We start from the raw sequence: 20,416 nt of genomic DNA, 5'->3' as shown, positions 1-20,416 counted from the left end.
AAGGACACAAAAAACATAAAAGAGCAAGAAAATACGACTTGCTCTTTTATGTGTTTCAAAGGAACACAATAGTTTACAGCAGATTGCAATCAAAAAGAAATTTATAAAACCCTGGGAAAATAATTTAAAATAACGCTAAAGAATCTCAGTGAGATACATGAGAATAGAGAAAAAAATTCAAAAAAAAATCAGAAAAACAATTCAGAATATGAACAAAAAATTTACCAAAGAGATGCCACACAAAAGAACCAAACAGAAATTCTGGTACTGAGGAATTCATTTTGTGAAATACAAAATACATTAGAAGGCTTCAATAATAGACTAGATCAAATGGAAGAAAGAATTTCATAACTTGAAAAAGAGTATTTTGAAATAACCCAGTCAAAAGTAAATAAATAAAAAAGAATTGGAAGGAGTGAGCAAGGCCTACATAATTGTGAAATACAGTAAAGTGACCCAATATTCAAATTTTCAGGTGTCCCAGAAGGCATAGAGAAAAATTTGAAATCCTATTTAATAAAATGATAGCTGAAAATTTTCCAAGTCTAGCAAGAGATTTAGACATCCAGATACAGAAACATCAAATATAGCTAAACAGATGCAATTCAAAAATATCTTCTCAATGGCACATTATGGTAAACTGTCAAAAGTCAAAGGAAAGAAGAGAATTCTAAAAACAGCAAGAGAAAAGTATATCGTTACTTATAAGGGAATCCCCTATTAGACTAATAGCATATTTGTCAGTAGAAACCTTACAAGCCAAGAGAGAATAGGATTATATATTTAAAGTATGGAAAGAAAACTTTGACAATCAAGGATACTATATCCAGCAAAGTTGTCATTCATAAATGAAGGAGAAATAATTTTTCCCAGATAAGCAAAAGCTGAGAAAAGTCATTACCACTAGACAAGCTCTATAAAAAATACTTAAGGGATTATACCTGAAATCAAAATGATGGCAACTACCATCATCTAAATTCATGAAAATACAAAACCCACTGGTAGGGCAAACACACAAATAGAGAAGAGAAAGGACTCAAGAGTTATCAGTACAGAAAACCACCAAACCACAATGACAAAAATAAGATAGGAAGAAAAGAACAAAGGATATGCAAAACAACCAGAAATTAATAAACAAAGTAATAGGAACAAACTCTCATGGATCAATAATAATCCTGAATGTAAATGGATTAAACTTTTTACTTAAAAGTTATAGACTGACTGAATGGATTAAACAAAAACAACATAACCCCACTGTATGTTGTCTGTGAGAAACTCATCTTATCTGTAAAGACACACATAGACTGAAAGTAAAGAGATGGAAAAAATTATTCGATGCAAGGAGAAAACAAAAGGGATCAGGAGTAGCTATACTCAGATAAAACAGACTTTAAGTTAAAAACATTAAAAAAAGAAAGACAAAAAGTCATTGTATAATGATAAAGGAATCAATTCAATAAAATGCTATACTAATCTAAACGTATATGCACCCAACACTGGAGCACCCCAATATATAAGCAAACATTATTAGATCTAAAGGGAGAGATAGACTCCAATACAATAATATTTGGGGAATTTAACACCCTACTCTCAACATTAGATAGACCGTCTAGACAGAAAATTATCAAGGAAACATTAGATTTAAACTGCACTTTATAGTAAATGGACTTACAGACATTTACAGAACATTTCACCCAACAGCTTCAAAATATGCCTTCTTCTCATTAGCACTGAATGGTTTGGCTCTGCCTCCCCACTCAAATCTCATGTTGAATTGTCGTTTGCATTGTTGAGCGAGGAACCTGGTGGGAAGTGATTGGATCATGAGAGCAGACTTTCCCCATGCTGTTCTCATGATAGGGTGAGTTCTCACAAGATCTTATGGTTTGAAAGTGTGTGGTACTTCCCCACTTGCTCTTTCTCTGTCTCTCCTGCCACCATGTGAAGAGGTACTTGCTTCCCCTTCACCTCGTGCCATGACTGTAAGTTTCCTGAGGCCTCCCAGTTATGCTTCCTTTTAAGCCTGAAGAACTGCAAATCAATTAAACCTCTTTTCTTCATAAATTACCCAGTGTCAGGTAGTTATTTATAGTAGTATGAAAATGAACTAATACAAGCACATTGAACATTATCCTATATAGGCCTATATGTTAGGCATAAAACAAGTCTTAAAAAAAAATCTTAAAAAGTTGAAATTACATCAAATATCTTCTAAGACTGCAGTATAATAAAACAAGAAATAAATAAGAAGAACTTGGGAAACTGTACAAAATACATGGAAAGTAAACAATGTGCTCCTGAATGACTGTTGGGTTAAGGAAAGAATTAAGGAAGAAATTTAAAAAAATTCTTGAAACAAACAAGAATTGAAACATGACATTCCAAAGCCTATGGGATATAGCAAAAGTAAGGTTAAGAGGGAAGTTTACAGCAATAAATGCCTACATTGAAGAAGAAAGATTTCAAATAAACAATCTAACAATGTACCTCAAGGAATCAGAAAAGCAAGAATGAACCAATCTCAAAATTAGTAGAAGGAAAGAAATAATCAAGATCAGAGCAGAAGTAAATGAAATAGAGACTAAAACAAAAAATACAAAGGATCAATGAAATGAAAAGTTGGGTTTTTGAAAATATAAACAAAATCAGTAAACTAGCCAGACTAATCAAGACATTAAGAGAGATGACTAAAAGAAATACAAAATGAAAAGGGTGACATTTCAACTGATACTACAGAAATACAAAAGATCATCAGAGACTATTACATACTGGGACACCTAGAGAAAATGGATACACTGCTGGACACATACAGTCTACCAAGATTGAGTCAGGAAAAAAAAAATAGAAAACATGAACAGACCAGTAACAAACAATGGAATTTATTACTAATAAAAAGTCTTCTAACAAAGAAAAGTCCAAGACTGATGGCTTCATTGCTTTATTCTACCAAATATTCAAAGTGGAACTAACAACAATTCTAAAATTATTCTGAAAAGCTGAAGGGAATACCTTCTAATTGGGTACATGAGACCAGCATTACCCTGATACCAAGATCAGACAAAGACACAACAACAAAAAGAGAACTAGAGGTCAACATTCCTAATGAATAGAGATGCAAACATTCTCAATAAAACACAAAACTGAATCCAACAGCAAATCAAAAAGATAATACATCATGACCAAATGAAATTTATTCCAGGGATGCAAGAGTAGTTCCACATACTCAAATAAATAAATGTGATATATCATATCAACAGAATGAAGGACAAAATCTAATAATCATCTAAATAGATACAGAAAAAGCATTTGCTAAAATTCAATATTTCTTTATGATAAAACTCCCTAGAAATTAAGTATAGTAGGTAAGTACTTCAACACAATAAAGACCATATATAACAAATCCACAGCTAAAATCATATTAAATGGGGAAAAGCTGAAAACCTACCTCGGAGAACTGGAACAAGGCAAGGATGCCCACTTTCATCAGTCCCATTCTGGAAATCCCAGCCAGAATGATTAGGAAAGAGAAAAAAATAAAAGCCATCCAAATTGGAAAGGAAGAAGTCAAATTGCTCCTCTTTGTAGATGACATGTTTTCATATCTAGAAAAACTTGAAGACCCCACCAAAAACTTTTTTTTTATATCTGATAAGCAAATTTAGTAAAGTTGCAAGATACAAAATTAGCACACAAAAACTAATAGCATTTTGATACACCAGTGATGAACTAGCTGAAAAAGAACTCAAGAAGGCAATCCCATTAACGATATCTATAAAAAGCTGAAATATTAGAATATCTAGGAATACATTTAACCAAGAAGGTGAATGACCTCTATAAAAAAAAAACAACTATAAAACAATGATGAAAGAAATCATCAAAGGGGACACAAACAAATGAAAAGGCCTCTCATGCTCATGGATTGGAAAAGTTAATAGTGTTAAAATGACCATACTACCCAAAGCAATCTACAGACTCAATGCAACCTCTATCTAAACACCAGTCCTAAAATTCATATAGAACAAAAATGAGCTTGAATATCTAAAGCAATTCAGAGCAAAAAGAAAAAAAGCTGGCGGCGTCACACTCTCTGACTTGAAAATATATTAAAAAACTATAATAACCAAAACACCATGATACTGGTATAAAAACAGACACAAAAACTAGTGGAAAAGAATAGAGAACCCAGAAATAAATTCATTTATTTACAGCCAACTGATTTTCAACAAAGGCAACAAGAACATACATTGGAGAAATGACACCCTCTTCAATATACGCTGATTTGGAAAATTGGAAATCCATATGCAGAAGAATGAAACTTGAGCCCTATTTCTCACCATACATAGATATTAATATAAGATGGATTAAAGACTTAAATGTAAAACCAGAAAATATAAAACTACTAGAAGAAAACATAGGGGAAACACTTCAGGACATTGGTCTAGGCAAGGATTGTATGGTTACAATATTGAAAGCACAGACAACAAAAACAAAAATAGATGAAATAGATGAATGGGACCATATTAAACTAAAGAGCTTCTCCCAGCTCAGAAAACAATCAACAGAATAAAGAGACAGCCTGTTGAATGAGAGAAAATATTTGCGAACTATTCATCTGATGGGGAACTAATATTTAAAATATACAACTCAATGAAACAGTGAAAAAAGTCCCATTCAAAAACGGACAAAGGACATACATAGACATTTCTCAAAAGAAGACATACAAATGGCCAACAGGTTATGACAAAATGCTCAACGTCACTAATCATTAGGGAAATGCAAATTAAAACTACAATGAGAGATCATTTTACCTCAGTTGAAATGGCTACTATTAAAAAGAAAGAAAAAAAAAAAAAACAGATGCTGGCAAGAATGTGGAAAACAGGGAACTCATGCACTGTTGGTGGGAAAGAGAACTAGTTTATCCAATACAGAAAACAGCATAAAAATTTCTCATAAAACTAAAAGAACTACCATATGGTCTGGCAATCTCACTACTGGATATTTATCCAAAGGAAAACAGTACATCAAAGGAATACCTGCATTTGCATGTTTATCACACCACTATTCACAATAAGAAAAATATGAAATCAATCTAAATGTCTATCAGTGGACCTCAGAATAAAAAAAAATGTGGTTTACATGCACAGTGGAATACTGTTCAGGTGTAAAGAAAGAATGAGATTATGTCATTTGCAGTAACATGGATGAAATGGATGTCATTATGTTCAGTGAAATAAGTCAGGCACAGAACAACAAATATTGCATGTTCTCACTCATATGTGGGAATTTGAAAAGTTAATCTTATAAATGAAAAGAGTAGCATGGTAGATACCAGAGGCTGGGAAGAGAGAGAGAGAGAGAGAGGGAGGGAGGGAGGGAGGGAGAGAGAGAGACAGAGAGAGTGTGTGTGTGGTAGAAGAAATAAGTTCTAATGTTCCATAGTAAAGTAGGGTGACTGTAGTTAACAACAATGTATTGTATACATCAGAATAGCCAGATGAGAGGACTTGAAATGTTCCCAACACAGGAATGATAAGTACTTGAGGCGATGGACACTCCAACACCCTGTCTTGATTATTATACAGTTTATGCATGTAACAAAATACCACACTTACCCAATAATTATGTACAAATATAACATATCAATAAAATACTTTTAAAACTCCATTCATATTAGTCAAGCCAATCTCAAATATACTCCATATTCACCCATAGTCCTGCTAGCATTGTTTCCTTTAATAGGCAGTAGGTACCATTTCTCGACGTCTGTCTTAATCATACTCATCCTCCAAGGTGTCCTTTATTTTCTACCTCCTCCCTGAAGCCTTATTTGATCACCTTATTCTCATGGATTTACCCTGCACTGTAATAGTTTTCTTTTTCTTCGTTTTTTTTTTTTTTGGGACAGGATCCTACTCTGTTGTGGCGCAGACTGGAGTGCAATGGCGTGACATCGGCTCACTGCAATCTTCACCTCCCCTGTTCAAGCAATTCTCCTGCCTCAGACTCCCAAGTAGCTGGGATTAAAGGCACCCGCCACAGGGCCCGTTTAAGTTTTGTATTTTTAATAGAGACACAGTTTCACCTTGTTGGCCAGGCTGGTCATGAACACCTGACCTCAGGTGATCCACCCTTCTTGGCCTCTTAAAGTGCTAGGATTACAGGCATGAGCCACCATGCTCGGCCTCTAATAGAATTTTGTACTACCTACTTTAACATAAAGTTGTACTCTCTGAAATTGGTCACAGGTTAATTCACTTAATAAGCACTTTTTGGGTAGGGTCCATATCTTTTCTGTTCAATTTCCATTGCACTCTTAGCCCAAGGAAAGTACTCGATATACATTTATTTATTGACTGATGGTAGACATGATCTTAGCTTATCTAATAGTTATAGATTTATTAAACACATTATATGTGTTATTAACAAAGTATTTTTAAATTGCATTTTAGGTTTTGGGGTACATGTGAAAAACATGCAAGGTTGTTGCATAGGTGCATACGTGGCAGTATGATTTGGTGCCTCCCTCCCCTTCACCTATATCTGGCATTTCTCCCCATGCTATCCCTCCCCAACTCCCCACCCCCCCGCTGTCCCCGCTTCCCCCCCAACAGACCCCCGTGTATAGTGCTCCCCTCCCTGTGTCCATGTGTTCTCCTTGTTCAACACCCACCTATGAGTGAGAACATGTGGTGTTTGATTTTGTGTTCTTGTGTCAGTTTGCTGAGAATGATGTTTTCCAGGTTCATCCATGTCCCTACAAAGGACGTGAACTCCTCGTTTTTAATGGCTGCATAATATTCCATGGTGTATATGTGCCACATTTTTCCTGTCCAGTCTATCATCGATGGGCATTTGGGCTGGTTCCAGGTCTTTGCTATTGTAAACTGTGCTGCAATGAACATTCGTGTGCATGTGTCCTTATAGTAGAACGATTTATAATCCTTTGGATATATGCCCAGTAATGGGATTGCTGGGTCAAATGGAATTTCTATTTCTAGGTCCTTGAGGAATCGCCACACTGTTTTCCACAGTAGTTGAACTAATTTACACTCCCACCAACAGTGTAAAAGTGTTCCTATTTCTCCACATCCTCTCCAGCATCTGTTTTCTCCAGATTTTTTAAAGATCGCCATTCTAACTGGCATGAGATGGTATCTCAATGTAGTTTTGATATGCATTTCTCTAATGACCAGTGATGATGAGCATTTTTTCATATGTTTGTTGGCCTCATGTATGTCTTCTTTTGTAAAGTATCTGTTCATATCCTTCACCCATTTTTGAATGGGCTTGTTTGTTTTCTTCTTGTAAATCTTTTTTAGCTCGTTGTAAATTCTGGATATCAGCCCTTTGTCAGACGGGTAGGCTGCAAAAATTTTTTCCCATTCTGTTGGTTGCTGCTTCACTCTATTGACTGTTTCTTTTGCTGTGCAGAAGCTGTGGAGTTTGATTAGGTCCCTTTTGTCTATTTTGGCTTTTGTTGCCAATGCTTTTGGTGTTTTGGTCATAAAGTCCTTGCCTACGCCTATGTCCTGAATGGTTTTGCCTAGGTTTCCTTCTAGTGTTTTTATGGTGTTAGGTCTTATGTTTAAGTCTTTAATCCATCTGGAGTCAATTTTAGTGTAAGGTGTCAGGAAGGGGTCGAGTTTCTGCTTTCTGCATATGGCTAGCCAGTTTTCCAACACCACTTATTGAACAGGGAATCCTTTCCCCATTGCTTGTTTTTTTCAGGTTTGTCAAAGATCGGGTGGTTGTAGATATGTTGTGTCGCCTCCGACGCCTCTGTTCTGTTCCATTGGTCTATATCTCTGTTTTGGTACCAGTACCATGCTGTTTTGATTACTGTAGCCTTGTAGTAGAGTTTGATGTCCGGTAGTGTGATGCCTCCCGCTTTGTTCTTTTTGCTTAGAATTGACTTGGCTATGCGGGCTCTCTTTTGGTTCCATATGAAGTTTAAGGTGGTTTTTTCCAGTTCTGTGAGGAAGGTCATTGGTAGCTTGATGGGGATAGCGCTGAATCTGTAAATTACTTTGGGCAGTATGGCCATTTTCACTATATTAATTCTTCCTAACCATGAACATGGAATGTTTCTCCATCTGTTTGTGTCCTCTCTTATTTCGTTGAGCAGTGATTTGTAGTTCTCCTTGAAGAGGTCCTTTACGTTCCTTATTAGTTGTATTCCTAGGTATTTTATTCTCTTTGTAGCAATTGTGAATGGCAGTTCGTTCTTGATTTGGCTCTCTTTAAGTCTGTTATTGGTGTATAGGAATGCTTGTGATTTTTTCACATTGATTTTGTATCCTGAGACTTTGCTGAAGTTGCTTATCAGTTTCAGGAGATTTTGGGCTGAGGTGATAGGGTCTTCTAGACATACAATCATGTCATCTGCAAATAGAGACAATTTGACTTCCTCCTTTCCTAATTGAATACCCTTTATTTCTTTTTCTTGCCTGATTGCTCTGGCTAGAACTTCCAGTACTATATTGAATAGGAGTGGTGAGAGAGGGCATCCTTGTCTAGTGCCAGATTTCAAAGGGAATGCTTCCAGATTTTGCCCATTCAGTATGATATTGGCTGTCGGTTTGTCATAAATAGCTTTTATTATTTTGAGATATGTTCCATCGATACCTAGTTTATTGAGAGTTTTTAGCATAAAGGGCTGTTGAATTTTGTCGAAGGCCTTCTCTGCATCAATTGAGATAATCATGTGGTTTTTGTTTTTGGTTCTGTTTATGTGGTGAATTACATTTATAGACTTGCATATATTGAACCAGCCTTGCATCCCCGGGATGAATCCTACTTGATCATGGTGGATAAGCTTTTTGCTGTGCTGTTGTAATCGGCTTGCCAGTATTTTATTGAAGATTTTTGCATCTATGTTCATCATGGATATTGGCCTGTAGTTTTCTTTTCTTGTTGAGTCTCTGCCGGCCTTTGGTATTAGGATGATGTTGGTCTCATAAAATGATTTGGGAAGGATTCCCTCTTTTTGGATTATTTGGAATAGTTTCAGTAGGAATGGTACCAGTTCTTCTTTGTATGTCTGGTAGAATTCGGCTGTGAAACCATCTGGGCTTGGGCTTTTTTTGGGTGGTAGGCTCTTAATTGCTGCCTCGACTTCAGACCTTGTTATTGGTCTATTCAGGGTTTCGACTTCTTCCCGGTTTAGGCATGGGAGGAGGCTACTGTCCAGGAATTTATCCATTTCTTCCAGGTTTTCTAATTTATGTGCATAGAGTTGTTTGTAATAATCTCTGATGATGGTTTGAATTTCTGTGGCATCTGTGGTGATATCCCCTTTATCATTTTTTATTGCATCTATTTTGTTATTCTCTCTTTTCTTTTTTATTAGTCTGGCTAGTGGTCTGTCTATTTTGTTGATTTTTTCAAAAAACCAGCTCCTGGATTTATTGATTTTTTGTAGGGTTTTTCTTGTCTCTATCTCCTTCAATTCTGCTTTGATCTTAGTTATTTCTTGTCTTCTGCTAGGTTTTGAGTTTTTTTGATCTTGCTCCTCTAGCTCTTTCAATTTTGATGATAGGGTGTCAATTTTAGATCTCTCATTTCTTCTCATGTGGGCACTTATTGCTATATATTTTCCTCTAGAGACTGCTTTAAATGTGTCCTAGAGATTCTGGTACGTGGTGTCTTCATTCTGGTTAGTTTCAAAGAACATCTTTATTTCTGCCTTCATTTCAGTGTTTATCCAGTCAACATTCAGGAGAAAGTTGTTCAATTTCCATGAGGCTGTGCTGTTCTGGGTTGGCTTCTGAATTCTGAGTTCTAACTTGATTCCATTGTGGTCTGAGAGACTGTTTGTTATGGTTTCCGTTCTTTTGCATTTGCTGAGGAGTGATTTACTTCCAATTATGTGGTAAATTTTAGAGTAGGTGTGATGTGATGCTGAGAAGAATGTATATTCTGTGGATTTGGGCTGGAGAGTTCTGTAAATGTCTATTAGGTTTGCTTTTTCCAGGTCTGAGTTCAAGTCCTGGATATCCTTATTAATTTTCTGTCTTGTTGATCTGTCTAATATTGACAATGGTGTGTTGAAGTCTCCCACAATTAATGTGTGGGAGTCTAAGTCTCTTTGCAAGTCTTTAAGAACTTGCCTTATGTATCTGGGTGCTCCTGTATTAGGTGCATATATATTTAGGATCGTTAGCTCTTCTTGTTGCATTGATCCTTTTACCATTATGTAATGTCCTTCTTTGTCTCTTTTGATCTTTGTTGCTTTAAAGTCTATTTTATCAGAGATGAGAATTGCAACTGCTGCTTCTTTTTGTTCTCCATTTGCTTGGTAAATCTTCCTCCATCCCTTTGTTTTGAGCTTTTGTGTATCCTTGCATGTGAGGTGGGTTTCCTGGATACAGCACACTGATGGGTTTTGGCTTTTTATCCAATTTGCCAGTCTGTGTCTTTTGATTGGGGCATTTAGTCCATTTACATTTAGGGTTAATATTGTTATGTGTGAATTTGATCCTGTCATTTTGATGCTAGCTGGCTGTTTTTCCCATTGGTTGATGCAGATTCTTCATTGTGTTGCTGCTCTTTACCATTTCGTGCGTTTTTGGAGTGGCTGGTGCTGGTTGTTTTTTTCTATGTGTAGTGTCTCCTTCAGGAGCTCTTGTAAAGCTGGTCTGGTGGTGATGAAATCTGTGAGTACTTGCTTGTTCACAAAGGATTTTATTTTTCCTTCACTTATGAAGCTTAGTTTGGCTGGATATGAAATTCTGGGTTGAAAGTTCTTTTCTTTAAGGATGTTGAATATCGGCCCCCACTCTATTCTGGCCTGTAGGGTTTCTGCTGTGAGTCTGTTGGGTTTCCCTTTGTGGGTAACCTGACCTTTCTCTCTGGCTGCCCTTAGTATTTTCTCCTTCATTTCAACCCTGGTGAATCTGATGATTATGTGCTTGGGGTTGCTCTTCTAGAGGAATATCTCTGTGGTGTTCTCTGTATTTCCTGGACTTGAATATTGGCCTGCCTTGCTAGGTTGGGGAAGTTTTCCTGGATAATATCCTGAAGAGTATTTTCCAGCTTGGATGCATTCTCTTCGTCACATTCAGGTACACCTATCAAACGTAGATTAGGTCTTTTCACGTAGTCCCATATTTCTTGTTGACTCTGTTCATTCCTTTTTACCTTGTTTTCTCTAATCTTCCCTTCTCATTTTATTTCATTGAGTTGATCTTCGACTGCTGATATCCTTTCTTCTGCTTGGTCAATTCAGCTGTTGAAACTTGTGCATGCTTCGCGAAGTTCTCGTGTTGTGTTTTTCAGCTCCATCAATTCACTCATATTCCTCTCTAAGTTGTCCATTCTCGTTAGCATTTCATCAAGTCTTTTTTCAAGGTTCTTAGTTTCTTTGCATGGGGTTAGAACATGTTCTTTTAGCTCACGGAAGTTTCTTATTATCCATTTTCTGAAAGCTGATTCTGTCATTTCATCACACTCATTCTCCGTCCAGTCTTGTTCCCGTGCTGGTGAGGGGTTGTGATCCCTTGTAGGAGGAGAGGTGTTCTGGTTTTGGGTGTTTTCATCCTTTTTGCGCTGGTTTCTTCCCATCTTTGTGAATTTATCTGCCTATTGACTTTGTAGTTGCTGTGTTTCTGATTTTGGTAATTTTAAGTCTGCAGCAGCTGAACTCATAAACCCCCTTTTCTTCCCGCCAGGTGTTCTAGCCCAGGGAGTTAGGGCTTTATGCTTTTCAGCTGTGTTGCTACCGTTTTCCCAGCCCACAAGGTGGCAGTCTAGTCACACTCAGTCTGCAGAGGCTTCGCTGAGCTGCTGTGGGCTCCGCCCAGCTTCCGTGTGAGCTTCCCTGCAGTCCTGTTTATATGGGTGTAGTTAGAACTGCTTCCGCTATGCTGGCCCGCCCCTGTAGTGATGGAGTCTCTGTAGTGGTGGGTTGTCTTGGTTATGGCAAATTGCCCCGGGAACTGCAGGGTGTTTCCCGATGGAGGACGCCCCTCCCCACAGTACTGGACCTTCCCGAGTTCAGCTGTGCTTCCAGTGGTGCCCTCTTTGCCTGGGAATCTCTTGGCTTGTCTCCTTGCCTCAGCTCCCCTTGCTGGCCCAGAGGGGACACAGTCTCGTTCACTTTGCTCAAGGAGCTGCTGCTCCCTGCCCCCGGTGCAGGCCGAGTGGCTGCTCCGGTCCAACCAGCAGCGCTGGGAACCCGTGGAGTTTCTCCACCTGTGAATCTCCTGGTCTGTGGGCAGTTAAAATCCGCTGCCCTGTGTGCCGCTGCATCAGCCGAAGCAGCGGCTCTGAGATTCGTGGCGCGCCCTTGCCCGGGGGTCTCCTGGCTTGAATCCCTGCTTCAGCTCCCCTTGCTGGCTCAGAGGGAACTCTGTCTCTCTCGCTCTGCATAAGAAGCCACTGCCCCCCGCCCCAGGGCATAGGCTGAGCGGCCATGCCGCTCAAACCAGCGGCGCTGGCGACCTGTAGGGCTTCTCCTCCTGTGAATCTCCTGGACTGTGGGCAGTAAAAATCCGTCTGGAAATGCGGCATCCACTCACCCTCTGCGCCTTCTCTCGGAGCTGCAATCCCGACTTCCTCCTAAGCAGCCATCTTGGATCCACCAGTATTAAATATTAAACAAAGCAAAGTAGATCTTTCTGGAATAGTGCCAGAGAGGATATTCAATATATATAGAATAAGAAGAGCTATCATTTACTGGTCACTTGGCAAACACTTTACTAAGGGTCTTACTTAGGTGAGCTTGTTTAATCTTCACAATAATCCTGAGTTTGACATCATTATTATTCTCGTTTTAGTTATGAGTAATCTGAAGTTCAAAGGGAAGTTCAAATCTGAAGTTCAAAGTTCAAGGCACAAAGCTAGGAAGTGTCAGAACGGGTTTTAAATGTAAGTGTTCTCACAGCTGAGCTCATGCACTGAGCAGAATTTTCTCTCATAGTCTACATTTGTTTACTGTAAAACTTTAAGACCTAGGTCACTGTCATAATTTCAGTACAAAATTCCCTATATGCTTTGCTAAATACAAATAATACATTTCCCTTTTTGCTATATCAGAGGAGCATCAAGGCTTTGTACTTTGTTTCTGTCAGATATCAGAGAGAAAACTAATCAAATATCCACCCATTTTTCAGTTACGTCCACTTTATAAACAGCTCTTGGCAGCACAGAGGCCCCACATGGTGAGTGCTTAGTGCTGTCTTTCAGTCATTCCACCACTGGGACAAGAATTTCAAGGATCTGCCAGTCCTACAAATTAGTTTCAGAAAGACTTGTTTTCAATAGTTGAGTTTAAAAACATTCTAAATTACATTTACTACAGTTTGTTTAAAGCTTTTTTTTCCTGGCCTATCTTTCTGAGTTGCAGCTTAATTTTTCACTGTCTCATTATAATTTCTCTCTTTTTTCTGGATTCCATCCTCTCATTCATTATTCTTTGTCTCCTCTCTTGTTTCTGGCTTTTCTTCCTGCAGCTGGGCTTTGGTTAGAAGGAGTGGACGCAGCTGCCCAACCGTTTTCACATTCTTTACTGATATGATTTTCTTGAGGTAAAACATCATTTAAGAAGTATTACTCAACAATTAAATGTTTCTGTCCTCCTCAAATTCTGTGTCTGAAAGTCTGCCAAGAAGACCCTTTGCAGTTGTTTGTATTGGTTTGGATTCCTTCCTGTTATGCATTATTTTATTTGTTCTGTGCTTGTTTGCCTTTTATGAAATATTTTGTCATAGTTCTAATTTCCTGTTTCTATTTAATTTTCACTGCTGACTTGGTTCAACTGTTATCTTTCCTTTCTTGAGGGGGGAAGGGGTTCAATGGCTACTTTTCTTTACAAGTTTTGATGCTTATTAAACTAAATGTTCCTTCAATTTGATGGGCTAAATTTTTATAGAGTTCAGGGGCAATTGTGAAGCCAGGCGTTGGACTCCTGTTTAGTTTTGAAGATGGTAATTTGTCCACCGTACTCTTGGTCTGAAGCAGCAGCAAGTTTCGTTGATATTACTACTTAAGGGTACAAAATTGTGCCCATGAGAAAGTGATCAGGTGTGGAAACCTTACACTATCTGGACTTGAGTGTTATTTCTAACTGGAACTGTCTTAATCTTCCAAAAATTATCCTAGGCTTTTTCAGTGCAGCATCTTAGCTGACTTTTCAATGGAACATTGGATAAATTAAATATCAAGTTCTTCCTAAGTAATTGAACAAACCTTATTCATCATGCCTAGCTTATCTTGAGATAAATAGGGATGTATCAGGGTAATTAAATCAAATTCTGCTCTTCAACATTTACGAAGGAAAAGGGATGGGATGGGTCCAGGATAATCTTAACATATTTAACAATTATAAGCACCAACAGTCAAAACGGAAGCCAGCTTCAAAGGAGGAGTTGGAAACCTTTGTCATGCCAGTACTTTCCACTTGGCAGCTGAATTATTGGGAGGCTGGGGTCTTAGCGGTGGTCAACAGGGGGTGCACTTAAGGGCCTTGACCTAGTGTGGAATTATCTTAATACTTTAATAAGTGGCTACATGTTAGTCTTGGGTTAGAGCGTGCTCACTGTTGATTTATTTTTCAGTGTAGCATCTTAGCTGACTTTTCAATGGAACATTGGAAAATTAAATATCAATTATTTGATTTTTTCAATTCAAATGCAGTAATCCCGTTCCAATTTATACATTGTGTCAGGTTGGACCACAGAGACTATTGGGATGGCATTTGATTTTCTATAATGGTTCCTGGTGAAATCCTGTGTGCAGGTCAAGTTTAGATCTTTATTAATTGAGCTTCTCAATTCTATGGGAATCAGAGCCTACCCCATTGTCTGTAAAAAGAAAATTAAAAATATATATATATTTCAAAATGTACTGTACTTGGGTTGAGTTTTGGCTGTACAAATTATTAACTGTAATTTTGGGTCAATTGCTTAATAATTTCATTTTCACCCTCTTTATCAGTAAAAGTGAAGTAATTGAATCAGATAAGCTCTAAGTTCCCTTCGATATCTAGTATTCTGTAACTCTATTTAAATATCAACAGAAAGACTTCTTTTGCCTGATATTTAATAGATAATTGAATAAAAATCAACCTATTTTTTAGGACTTGTAGGAAAAGGCACGGTATGACAAACTTCTGGGCATATAAACCATTCCTGATAACTACTTAATTTCTTTCCACAGGTTTCCAACACTGTTTAAAGACTATCTGGATAAACTTTTTTTTTTTTTTAATTTGTATACAGAGGCAAATAATGACAACATAAAATAAAATGCCTTTTCTCTATATGCTTAGCATTCAATTATTTTCTGAAGCATCGCTATAGTCTTTCTGCAATGAAGGTGCAGTTATACTAAACTCTTCCCTCTGTCTTACATGGAAAGTAGAATTTTCAATGTTTATTTCATTTTAAGAATGGATTGAACTTTTTGGAAGTGCATTGTCATTTTTGGAACCATGGGAGAATTAGTTATTTTTTATATTCATTAATACCTATGTACTAAGTCAGAACGTTAAAAATTTTTTTTCCCTTTTTTTAAATTTTATTTTTATCTTTATCATTAGACTACCAGGGACAGAACTATTAATATGTAGTATAAACCATCCTTACCCAAGCTAAATAAAGAAACAAGAAAGAATAATTTCTTCTTAAACCTTAAAAACAGCTCTGAAATTATCCGAATCACACACGAAATTTCTTTTAGCCTTTGGCATTTCCACAGGTCTCTGATGCACAACAGCTAAATTATTTAGGTCATATGGGTCTACCTTCCTACTGATACCGGTTTTACAAGACAGTATCATTAGTGCCTAATCCTCACATTTTGGTAATGCCTTTATTCAGAAGACAAATCATGATCTTTTGATTAAAAAAAAAATCCCTCTTAAGCTGAAGACCAATTTTGCCTTTTCTAGTTAAAGTATTAGTTACCATGCTATAGGTCCTCTGTGACAAAAATGCTTTCTGTGAGGGAAACAGCTCTAATACAATGAGTGCCTTGTTTATCGTTGTGGTTCAATATCTTTTTATTGACTTTAGGAGTAAGCTTTGTTGGTTTTAATTTAACTGGAGTGTATATGTTTATTAAAGACTGTCCAAACCAATTTGAAAGTGAAAATAGGCTAGAAACTAGAAGGAAGAGCTGGGGCTAGGAACTAGAGAGAACTATGCCAGGAAGAGATTCAGCCTGCTGGTTTGGCTAAAAATGTATTCATTTGTTTTTCCATCTATTCATCCATACAGCATCAAAGAAATATTTATTCAGGGCCTGATATTTTCTAGACAATGTGCTAAATTGTTGTGATATAAAAATAAAGGAAAACAGATGTTGGTCCCATGAAATTCATCTTTTGAAGATACATGAAAGATATAAATTATTATATAATTCACATACAATTTATAAAGATATAAATTATATAGTCAAATTTGTGGAACTAGGGAAATATAAAGTACAGTGGTGAGAATAGTAACAAAATTTATGTATGTCTTATCTATGCCAGGCAATCTTCTAATCAGTTTACATTTACTCTTTACAATAAGAAGTATGAGGCAAATAATTACAACTGTCATTCCCATTTTACGGATGGAAAACTGAAGCACAGGAGGGTATTTGTCCAATGCCAGTGGATTCTGAGTCCTTTGAGAGAAATCACTTCTCAAAGAGTGGAGATTGAGTTTTCTCAGAGAAGAGATTTCAGTTACAAAGGATCTTGTGTGTGGCAACGACTGAGCAAAGCAGGTCCTTCCAAAATCATGCCCCATGGAAGGACGTTTTATCCAGAAGGTCCAGAATATCACTTGCACTCCTGAGGAAGGATGCCACGGATACTAGTCCTACCAGCACATTTCTCTTCCCAGTTATTAGTAGTCCCAGTTAGCAATTTTTAAAGCTTGTTTCTTGAAAAGAGTTCAATTGCTGACAAATTCTCCCTATATACCATCTTGATCCATCCTAACATATGAAGCATCTGATCAGAGCACATTGTATCAGGGACCTAAAGAGGGAGAGACCCAGAGCTGCTAGCAGGTGTCCAGGTATTCACCTGCCAGGCCACAGGCATCTTTGAATGGTTCCCATTGCTTCCTGTTGAAGTTTCTGACTCTGAGGTATTGCTAGAGAAATCTGTGCTGCCAGTCAGTCAAGAAAAAAAACATTAAGAAAAATTACAATTCAAGCCAGGCACAGTGGCTCATGCCTGTAATCCCAGCACTTTGGGAGGCTGAGGCGATGGATAACTTGAGGTCAAGAATTTGAGACCAGCCTGGACAACATGGTGAAACCCTGTCTCTGCTAAAAATGCATAAAATTAGCCAGGTGTGGTAGGGGGTGCCTGTAGTCCCAACTACTTGGGAGGCTGAGGCAGGAGAATTGCTTGAGCCCAGGAGGTGGAGGTTACAGCAGTGAGCAAGACTGTGTCTCAAACAACATCAACAGTCCCAGAATGGCTATTCAGCTCATATGTGTGAAAGTTACCTGGTATATATGAAAGCAAGACTTATTTTATGAAGTTTAAAATATGACATAATCTATTTTTTCACCTAAAATAATTAGAGAGAATGATTATGTCCAATTTTGTTTTGAATGCAGGGAAATGAATTCACTTATCACAGCTGTAGAGTTGTAAATTGACACAATTTTTTGAGAGAAAAATAGGAAATGTTTTGATATAAGATACAATAGGTGTGCACAAAGATCAATGAACAGATGTTAATTATAGATACTTTATTATAAAAAAAAATTGGGAAAATTTACCTGGTAATAGGGAATTGGCCATTTAAACTATGTTATCTCCAAACAATGAGATACCCTATAGGCATTGAAAGTCACATTGTGAGAGATTATTGATGGGAAAAATAGTATTTTTTGATTATTGATGTATTTAATATTGAGTTAAAACATTGGCTATCAAATAATATATGCAGTATACCATTTTTATAAATAATGGTAAATATATATAATGCAAATTCATAGGTATGTACAATTGTACATATAGATAAATATGTGTGTATATGTATAAATAGATATAGTCTAGAAAATTATTGACCAACATTCTACTAGCAATGGAATTACAAGAATTAAAAAAAAATCTGCATTTAGCAATTAGGACAAAGTAATTACTATATAAGATTGTTACTAGATACAGAATAAGAAATTAAGATAAAATAAAATGCCTTATTCACTCTTCATATAATGGCTTATTATTGTTATTTTTAAATAAACCTGGTCCTTCTCAGTTACACTTGGTCTACAGTTTGCCCACACCAGTTACCGTCCTTTGCTTGATACCCTTCCCAAAGGTCTTTATTAAGGGATATTATAGGTTTTTAAAATTGATTAGCCTACATTATTGCTATCCTGTTCACCTATGAGAAAATAGCTTAGATGTCACAATTAATGAAAGGTAGTGCTTCAGCATTGGCATTTGTTTTATTTGAATATTATTCTAGATCGGAGGTCGTTATGTGGCAGTGCTTAGGCGAAGGCTGGGCCACAGGTGTTGGGCTTAGCTCCTGTAGTGTTCTCCAACATTTAAAAAGCATAAGATTATTTCATATAAAAATCCAGATATGAGGATTCTTTTGAAAAACAGATAGGCCTTACAATGCAGAACTTGAATTCTGACCAGACAGTGATTAGCTGGAGACTAGTAGGCCGTTTTCCTTTATAAATGGGCACACGCGCTCCAGCTAGCCATGGCTGCAGCCTCTCCTTACTTTGCTTTACTTTTGGCTGAAATTCCTTGCCTAAGTTTATAAGCATTTTTATTGCTGTCTCTTTTTAAGTCACCCCTATTTTCATCATATTTAAAGAATAAGATAAAATTAATAAATTGATAAGATGATTTGATGAGTATTTTCTTTACCATCTTAAAAAACATCATCTAGATGACAATTGGCCCTCTAATTTCAAAGTATATTTCTATCTTATTTACCTAAAAATAGTAAAAGGGAGAGATACAGAAAGCGGAGGACAGAGAGAGAGAACATAACAAAAGTATTTATCAGAGGAATACATGTAATGTCAAGAAAACTGGTAATTGAAAGATTTTGGTTGTCTGGTTTATAATTTTCTCAGCCATACAAAATTACTTTATTTGTATTTGAACAACTCAATATTGTTTGTGTTTTAACTGAGCCTTTTTTTCCAACTGCCTCAGAGAATAGGAGAAGGAAATTAATGAAACATTAAAAATAAACTAGCTTCACAAATTTATAGAAATGAAAAACCCCCAGAAAAACAGATTTGCTGGGAATACTACAAGGGGCAATGATCCCCTGGCCTGTTAGGACATGCGGTATCAACTAACGCGCAATTAAAAAATAAAACTTGTGAGAAGGCAAGGCGGGAGCATAAAAGCCTATTAATGCACTCCTAAGAGTTGAGGTTCTTGCCAGCAAAGCCATCTGTCAAGAGATTACAGAGAAGGAAATTTCTGCAAGAATCTTCCCCTGAGACCAGATAAAGTGCCAAGTAAAGGTGTGTGGCATCAGGAGTGAGGACAAACTCTGAGAGTCCTCTGCAGTGCTTGTCGTAGAGAGGAAATCGTCCACCCACTGGTACTCAGGGAAGAGGAAGAGAAGAGAGGAAAGCCTCTGGATTGCTTTTGACCAGAGAAGTGAGGTCGTATTGAAAAGAGTTTAAAAAACAAATTCCTTATAGGGTAAGTTAAACTTTGTTGTACTGAACTCTTAAAATTTTCCATAATACAAAGACAATAAAGTAATTTATTCAACATTTTATACTAAGGGCACTAATGAGAAAATTAATGTTAAGTTTATGACTCATATTACAGAAGATACTCAGAATTAATTGAGGAAAAGTAAAATGTCATTTTTCTTGAAATCTTGAATCTTTGAAGTTTGTGAAAATACCCAAAACATTATTTAGATAAAATGTTGTACTTATATGCTATTTACACTTATTTCTTCAAAATAAATGCTGTTTAAAAAATAATCAAGATAAACTCATGATTATTTGCCTCTTGAGAATTAAGAACATGCCATGCTGTGAAATAATTAAAAACCATATGACCATGAAAGTCACAAGACTTAATAATAGAGACACATATTTTTTGAAGTTTCTAGAATCATAGCAGGAAATGGTACTTTAATTTTAAGATTCTAAATAGATCTTAGTTCATTTTCTGATGTATGTTTCTATATGGTAATATATTATATATTTTAATAATCATTATGCTTATTTCCTTTGTTGATTGATTTTACTTTTTTCTAAGATGAGAAAAAATGTTGACTATAAAGGAGGAATAAAGGTGTCACTAATTTATTATCTTGACAATTAGATATGCATTATGCATTTTTTTTTCAGAATTTTGTCAGAGAGCTATCTCTTTAAGTGCAAATAAATAAACATGTTAGAAGGTGTATCTTGTGCTAATTTGCAAATGTTTTTAAACTTATAATATGGGTAAGAAGTTGTT

Source organism: Aotus nancymaae, unplaced genomic scaffold (genome assembly GCF_030222135.1).
Source record: "Aotus nancymaae isolate 86718 unplaced genomic scaffold, 86718_ANA_hifiasm-v0.15.2.pri h1tg000014l, whole genome shotgun sequence".
NCBI classification, from domain to species: Eukaryota; Metazoa; Chordata; class Mammalia; order Primates; family Aotidae; genus Aotus; species Aotus nancymaae.
The sequence above is the reverse complement of the archived record's forward strand: the minus strand, read 5'-3'. Positions refer to the sequence as shown.